Below are 8917 nucleotides of genomic sequence, written 5' to 3' on the forward strand. Positions count from 1 at the left end.
CTTCTTAAGACTAGGATATATTTAGTCTTAAGACTAGGACGCATTTAGTCTTAAGACTAGGATGTATTTAGTCTTAAGACTAGGATGCATCTATTCTTAAGACTAGGACGTATTTAGTCTTAAGACTAGGATATATTTAGTCTTCAGACTAGGATGTATTTAGTCTTCAGACTAGGATGTATTTAGTCTTAAGACTAGGATATATTTAGTCTTAAGACTAGGATATATTTAGTCTTAAGACTAGGATATATTTAGTCTTAAGATTAGGATATATTTAGTCTTAAGACTAGGATATATTTGTTGTATGTCCCCATGCGGACACTGAGGGGTCATTATGTCCCCCCAGCTGTCACTGAGGGGTCATTATGTCCCCCCAGCAGTCACTGAGGGGTCATTATGTCCCCCCAGCTGTCACTGAGGGGTCATTATGTCCCCCCAGCTGTCACTGAGGGGTCATTATGTCCCCCCCAGCTGTCACTGAGGGGTCATTATGTCCCCCCCAGCTGTCACTGAGGGGTCATTATGTCCCCCCCAGCAGTCACTGAGGGGTCATTATGTCCCCCCAGCTGTCACTGAGGGGTCATTATGTCCCCCCCAGCTGTCACTGAGGGGTCATTATGTCCCCCCCAGCTGTCACTGAGGGGTCATTATGGGTCATTATGTCCCCCCAGCTGTCACTGAGGGGTCATTATGTCCCCCCCAGCTGTCACTGAGGGGTCATTATGTCCCCCCCAGCTGTCACTGAGGGGTCATTATGTCCCCCCAAGCTGTCACCGAGCGGGTGCTACAGTTAGTCAAAACCTTTTACATGTTTTAATGTCAAGGACCCCCTAGTTTGGTTTGCATTAGGCCATGGACCCCTATAAGTCAGAGGGGGCGTGGCCACGGACCCCTATAAGTCAGAGAGGGGGCGTGGCAATGGACCCCTATAAGTCAGAGAGGGGGCGTGGCCACATACCCCTATAAGTCAGAGAGGGGGCGTGGCCACGGAGAGGGTACACAATGGAACCAAATGGAGTTCCCTCTGTCTCTCTCCAGTCACAGATCTGTTAAGGGTCCATTTGGTTCGTTAACCTTCTATAATTAGCCTGGGACCTCCCCTGGAACCCCTTCAAGGACCCCCAGGGGGTCCTGGGACCTCCCCTGGAACCCCTTCAATGACCCCCGGGGGGTCCTGGGACCCCTTCAAGGGGGTCCTTGGGACCCCTTCAAGGACCCCCGGGGGGTCCTGGGACCTCCCCTGGAACCCCTTCAAGGACCCCCGGGGGGTCCTGGACCCCTTCAAGGACCCCTGGGGGGTCCTGGGACCCCACACAGTCAGGTCAGTCAGTAAGGTCACTAAAGGGTTCAGACTTGAATTTATATATTCGCCTCGGTTCGTCCCGTTTGTACCGCGGCAGGTCGCGTATGTAATCTATTACATTACATACATCTAACCCTAACCCATTGACTTTGTATGTAATCTATTACATTACATACTAACCCTAACCCATTGACTTTGTATGTAATCTATTACATTACATACATTAACCCTAACCCATTGACTTTGTATGTAATCGCGCCGCTCTAACCACCATAAGTCTGAACGCACCATAAGGTTGTGTTCCTACGGCAGCCCGTTTTAACATGTAATATCTACTAGAATAACCATAACCCTAACCCTACGGCAGCCCGTTTTAACATGTAATATCTACTAGAATAACCATAACCCTAACCCTACGGCAGACCGTTTTAACATGTAATATCTACTAGAATAACCATAACCCTAACCCTACGGCAGACCGTTTTAACATGTAATATCTACTAGACTCCATTATGTGTTCCACGTATCTGTAATTCACTTCTTCTTGTTCTATTAGATGATAAAACGGCGCCATAGTGTTTCTACTCTGCACTCTAACCCGCATCTGATGTTTTTATTAAGTGTTTTAATTCTGGACACTGTATTTTGCCAGTAGACCTCAAGTTTAGCAGCATATACAGTTAATATACGGTAATATACAGGTGTGATGGTACAACTCGGGAGTTTACCAGAGTTTGTTGGAAAGTTTAACGGGAGTTTCCTGTAACATACACATCCGTATTCCATGCTTTTTGTGCAGCTAGGCTCAGTTTCTATGTTCTCCACCCCATGAAAAAGGTTCTCTGTTCCCCGCTTACAACAATCACCCTAAACCCTAAAGGTAAGTGGGGAACGTAGAACCCAGGGAGCATAGGGAGGACCCCCTGTACCCTAGAGACTCATTCTATAGGGGTAGGGTACCCAGGGAGGACCCCCTGTACCCTAGAGACTCATTCTATAGGGATAGGGTACCCAGGAGCATAGGGAGGACCCCCTGTACCCTAGAGACTCATTCTATAGGCGTAGGGTACCCAAGGAGGACCCCCTGTACCCTAGAGACTCATTCTATAGGGATAGGGTACCCAGGGAGGACCCCCTGTACCCTAGAGACTCATTCTATAGGGGTAGGGTACCCAGGGAGGACCCCCTGTACCCTAGAGACTCATTCTATAGGCGTAGGGTACCCAAGGAGGACCCCCTGTACCCTAGAGACTCATTCTATAGGGTAGGGTACCCAGGGAGGACCCCCTGTACCCTAGAGACTCATTCTATAGGGGTAGGGTACCCAGGGAGGACCCCCTGTACCCTAGAGACTCATTCTATAGGCGTAGGGTACCCAAGGAGGACCCCCTGTACCCTAGAGACTCATTCTATAGGGGTAGGGTACCCAGGGAGGACCCCCTGTACCCTAGAGACTCATTCTATAGCGGTAGGGTACCCAGGGAGGACCCCCTGTACCCTAGAGACTCATTCTATAGCGGTAGGGTACCCAGGGAGGACCCCCTGTACCCTAGAGACTCATTCTATAGCGGTAGGGTACCCAGGGAGGACCCCCTGTACCCTAGAGACTCATTCTATAGGGGTAGGGTACCCAGGGAGGACCCCCTGTACCCTAGATACTCATTCTATAGGGGTAGGGTACCCAGGGAGGACCCCCTGTACCCTAGAGACTCATTCTATAGCGGTAGGGTACCCAGGGAGGACCCCCTGTACCCTAGAGACTCATGCTATAGGGTACCCAGGGAGGACCCCCTGTACCCTAGAGACTCATTCTATAGGGGTAGGGTACCCAGGGAGGACCCCCTGTACCCTAGAGACTCATTCTATAGGGGTAGGGAGGACCCCCTGTACCCTAGAGACTCATTCTATAGGGATAGGGTACCCAGGGAGGACCCCCTGTACCCTAGAGACTCATTCTATAGGGGTAGGGTACCCAGGGAGGACCCCCTGTACCCTAGAGACTCATTCTATAGGGGTAGGGTAGGGAGGACCCCCTGTACCCTAGATACTCATTCTATAGGGGTAGGGTACCCAGGGAGGACCCCCTGTACCCTAGAGACTCATTCTATAGGGGTAGGGAGGACCCCCTGTACCCTAGAGACTCATTCTATAGGGGTAGGGAGCATAGGGAGGACCCCCTGTACCCTAGAGACTCATTCTATAGGGGTAGGGAGCATAGGGAGGACCCCCTGTACCCTAGAGACTCATTCTATAGGGGTAGGGTACCCAGGGAGGACCCCCTGTACCCTAGAAACTCATTCTATAGGGGTAGGGAGCATAGGGAGGACCCCCTGTACCCTAGAGACTCATTCTATAGGGGTAGGGAGCATAGGGAGGACCCCCTGTACCCTAGAGACTCATTCTATAACATCACTGGATTCATCTCCATAACACCATGTTTTATTACATCACTGGATTCATCTCCATAACACCATGTTTTATTACATTATATTCACCTCCGATCATCACAAACCACCACAAGGTGTTTTTCCTGTTCTTTCGACCGTTCACTGGAACCTCCAGGTTCACTACAGTCTCTTTACACACCATTATTTTACTCAGATTTAATTGTTTTGTCATTTTTGAAGGATGAGGCTGGCTGGGCACTGTGTCAGGCACCCAGACCTATAGGCTGTCACCCAGAACTAGAGGCTGGCACTGTGTCAGGCACCCAGAACTATAGAGGCACCCAGAACTAGAGGCTGGCACTGTGTCAGGCACCCAGAACTATAGAGGCACCCAGAACTAGAGGCTGGCACTGTGTCAGGCACCCAGAACTAGAGGCTGGCACTGTCAGGCACCCAGAACTATAGAGGCACCCAGAACCAGAGGCTGGCACTGTGTCAGGGACCCAGACCTATAGGCTGTCACCCAGAACTAGAGGCTGGCACTGTGTCAGGCACCCAGAACTATAGAGGCACCCAGAACCAGAGGCTGGCACTGTGTCAGTCACCCAGACCTAGAGGCTGGCACTGTGTCAGGCACCCAGACCTAGAGGCTGGCACTGTGTCAGGCACCCAAAACTATAGAGGCACCCAGACCTAGAGGCTGGCACTGTGTCAGTCACCCAGACCTAGAGGCTGGCACTGTGTCAGGCACCCAGAACTAGAGGCTGGCACTGTGTCAGGCACCCAGAACTATAGAGGCACCCAGACCTATAGGCTGGCACCCAGAACTAGAGGCTGGCACCCAGAACTAGAGGCTGGCACCCAGAACTAGAGGCTGGCAGGGCACTGCGTCAGGCACCCTAATGATTACTATCAACAACACAGTGTTGGAGTCCCCCAGGACTGTGGCTCAATACAGCTCAAGATCGGCTGTATTGACTTTGACTTTGCTGAATGTTCTCCCTAGAAACAACGCTAGGGTTCTGTTGTCATGAATGCTAGGTTGTGTGTTTATTCTAGGGGGAGACTGGTTGTCATTACAGACTGGTTGTCATTACAGACTGGTTGTCATGAACAGACTGGTTGTCATTACAGACTGGTTGTCATGAACAGACTGGTTGTCATTACAGACTGGTTGTCATGAACAGACTGGTTGTCATGAACAGACTGGTTGTCATTACAGACTGGTTGTCATGAACAGACTGGTTGTCATGAACAGACTGGTTGTCATGAACAGACTGGTTGTCATTACAGACTGGTTGTCATTACAGACTGGTTGTCATGAACAGACTGGTTGTCATTACAGACTGGTTGTTTGAACAGACTGGTTGTCATTACAGACTGGTTGTCATTACAGACTGGTTGTCATTACAGACTGGTTGTCATTACAGACTGGTTGTCATGAACAGACTGGTTGTCATTACAGACTGGTTGTCATTACAGACTGGTTGTCATTACAGACTGGTTGTCATTACAGACTGGTTGTCATTACAGACTGGCTGTTTGAACAGACTGGTTGTCATTACAGACTGGTTGTCATTACAGACTGGTTGTCATTACAGACTGGTTGTCATTACAGACTGGTTGTTTGAACAGACTGGTTGTCATGAACAGACTGGTTGTCATTACAGACTGGTTGTCATTACAGACTGGTTGTTTGAACAGACTGGTTGTCATGAACAGACTGGTTGTCATTACAGACTGGTTGTCATTACAGACTGGTTGTCATTACAGACTGGTTGTCATGAACAGACTGGTTGTCATTACAGACTGGTTGTTTGAACAGACTGGTTGTCATTACAGACTGGCTGTTTGAACAGACTGGTTGTCATTACAGACTGGTTGTCATTACAGACTGGTTGTTTGAACAGACTGGTTGTCATTACAGACTGGTTGTTTGAACAGACTGGTTGTCATGAACAGACTGGTTGTCATGAACAGACTGGTTGTCATTACAGACTGGTTGTCATGAACAGACTGGTTGTCATTACAGACTGGTTGTCATTACAGACTGGTTGTCATTACAGACTGGTTGTCATTACAGACTGGTTGTCATTACAGACTGGTTGTCATTACAGACTGGTTGTCATGAACAGACTGGTTGTCATTACAGACTGGTTGTCATTACAGACTGGTTGTCATTACAGACTGGCTGTTTGAACAGACTGGTTGTCATTACAGACTGGTTGTCATTACAGACTGGTTGTCATTACAGACTGGTTGTCATTACAGACTGGTTGTCATTACAGACTGGTTGTCATTACAGACTGGCTGTTTGAACAGACTGGTTGTCATTACAGACTGGTTGTCATTACAGACTGGTTGTCATTACAGACTGGTTGTCATTACAGACTGGTTGTCATTACAGACTGGTTGTCATTACAGACTGGTTGTCATTACAGACTGGTTGTCATTACAGACTGGTTGTCATTACAGACTGGTTGTCATTACAGACTGGTTGTCATTACAGACTGGTTGTCATTACAGACTGGTTGTCATTACAGACTGGTTGTCATGAACAGACTGGTTGTCATTACAGACTGGTTGTCATTACAGACTGGTTGTCATTACAGACTGGTTGTCATTACAGACTGGTTGTCATTACAGACTGGTTGTCATTACAGACTGGTTGTCATTACAGACTGGTTGTCATTACAGACTGGTTGTCATTACAGACTGGTTGTCATGAACAGACTGGTTGTCATTACAGACTGGTTGTCATTACAGACTGGTTGTCATTACAGACTGGCTGTCATTACAGACTGGTTGTCATTACAGACTGGTTGTCATTACAGACTGGTTGTCATTACAGACTGGTTGTCATTACAGACTGGTTGTCATTACAGACTGGTTGTCATTACAGACTGGTTGTCATTACAGACTGGTTGTCATTACAGACTGGTTGTCATGAACAGACTGGTTGTCATTACAGACTGGTTGTCATTACAGACTGGTTGTCATTACAGACTGGTTGTCATGAACAGACTGGTTGTCATTACAGACTGGTTGTCATTACAGACTGGTTGTCATTACAGACTGGTTGTCATGAACAGACTGGTTGTCATTACAGACTGGTTGTCATTACAGACTGGTTGTCATTACAGACTGGTTGTCATTACAGACTGGTTGTCATGAACAGACTGGTTGTCATTACAGACTGGTTGTCATGAACAGACTGGTTGTCATTACAGACTGGTTGTCATTACAGACTGGTTGTCATTACAGACTGGTTGTCATTACAGACTGGTTGTCATTACAGACTGGTTGTCATTACAGACTGGTTGTCATTACAGACTGGTTGTCATTACAGACTGGTTGTCATTACAGACTGGTTGTCATTACAGACTGGTTGTCATTACAGACTGGTTGTCATTACAGACTGGTTGTCATTACAGACTGGTTGTCATTACAGACTGGTTGTTTGAACAGACTGGTTGTTTGAACAGACGTGATATTGAGCCACGTGGACAAAATGAAAACGGTGGTAGATCTTTAAATATAAATATTATTTAGTCGCTGGTGTCCATAATATAATGTATTTATGAATACTGATGTCCAGAGTGTTACCATAATATACATGATTTATTATTAGTATTATTATTCTTTTTCAAAATTAAACCTTTTTGGGCTTTATGTGATTAAATGCAGCAGAACACAATATGACATTTATGATAACCAAAATACCAGATGATATCTAGGGCCATATCACTATATGGATATAAACCCTAGGGTGATATGGGTGTCAACCCTAGGGGGATATGGGTATCAACTAAAGATGCCCCGATACTGTATCGGTATCGGCGAATATGCCAGTCTAACCAGCGATCCCACACAGGGGTAAGGAAGGGGTTGACACTATGGCAGGTAAATAAAATGTTGGGGCATGTTCACATTTGAGTGAGGAGTCTGCTATAAACACAACACGAGATATATAGCTATAAACACAACACGAGATATATAGCTATAAACACAACACGAGATATATAGCTATAAACAACACGAGATATATAGCTATAAACAACACGAGATATATAGCTATAAACAACACGAGATATATAGCTATAAACAACACGAGATATATAACTATAAACAACACGAGATTTATAGCTATAAACACAAGATATATAGCTATAAACACAACACGAGATATATAGCTATAAACACAAGATATATAGCTATAAACACAACACGAGATATATAGCTATAAACAACACGAGATATATAGCTATAAACACAAGATATATAGCTATAAACACAACACGAGATATATAGCTATAAACACAACACGAGATATATAGCTATAAACACAACACAAGATATATAGCTATAAACGCAAGATATATAAATATAAACAACACGGGATCACAACACTAGTATCGGCATTCAGTATCGGTATCAGCTAACAGATATTTTGCTATCGGGATCGGATTGGAAAAGGAAAAAAGTCCATCGGAACATACCTAGTATCAACCCTAGGGTGATATGACTAATGCATCTGATCTGCTCTCACTAACATGACTTCAAACTGACCTGTTGTTCATTTCCTTGTTCCTGTTTGTTTAGTTACCATGGCAACAGAAAGGTGTGTTTAGTTACCATGGCAACAGAAAGGTGTGTTTAGTTACCATGGTAACAGAAAGGTGTGTGTGTTTAGTTACCATGGTAACAGAAAGGTGTGTTTAGTTACCATGGCAACAGAAAGGTGTGTTTAGTTACCATGGCAACAGAAAGGTGTGTTTAGTTACCATGGCAACAGAAAGGTGTGTTTAGTTACCATGGCAACAGAAAGGTGTGTTTAGTTACCATGGCAACAGAAAGGTGTGTTTAGTTACCATGGTAACAGAAAGGTGTGTTTAGTTACCATGGTAACAGAAAGGGGGCAACTTTGGATATTATTTAAAAAGTGAATCTGAAACGATGAGTGTTCAATATATATATACGTGATACACACATATATATGTGTATGTGTCCTTGACAACTCTTTTCCTGAAGTGTGTGTGTGCGTGCGTGCCTGTGCGGGTGCACACGAAGCATGAAAGTGTGTGCGTGTACGTGTGTACGCGGTTGTGTGTGTAGTGTACGTGCAACATGTTGACAACATCGTCCATGTAAAAGTGACAACGTGTCGGTTTGCCTTTTTGACGTCTTTGCACATAAATGACAATAAATGCGTTTATTTTACTCGTTT

The 8917-nt window shown here is 45.7% G+C and overlaps 1 long non-coding RNA gene across 1 annotated transcript; it reads left to right on the forward strand.

The window, feature by feature from the left end:
- The first annotated feature begins 7131 nt into the window (after positions 1-7131).
- On the forward strand, positions 7132-8917 carry LOC306919108. Its single transcript, XR_013789468.1, has 2 exons — positions 7132-8313; positions 8606-8917. It is a non-coding gene; the product is annotated as an uncharacterized lncRNA (long non-coding RNA).

The sequence above is a fragment of the Electrona antarctica genome, assembly GCF_951216825.1.
Source record: "Electrona antarctica genome assembly, contig: scaffold_196, whole genome shotgun sequence".
In the NCBI taxonomy this organism is placed as follows: Eukaryota; Metazoa; Chordata; class Actinopteri; order Myctophiformes; family Myctophidae; genus Electrona; species Electrona antarctica.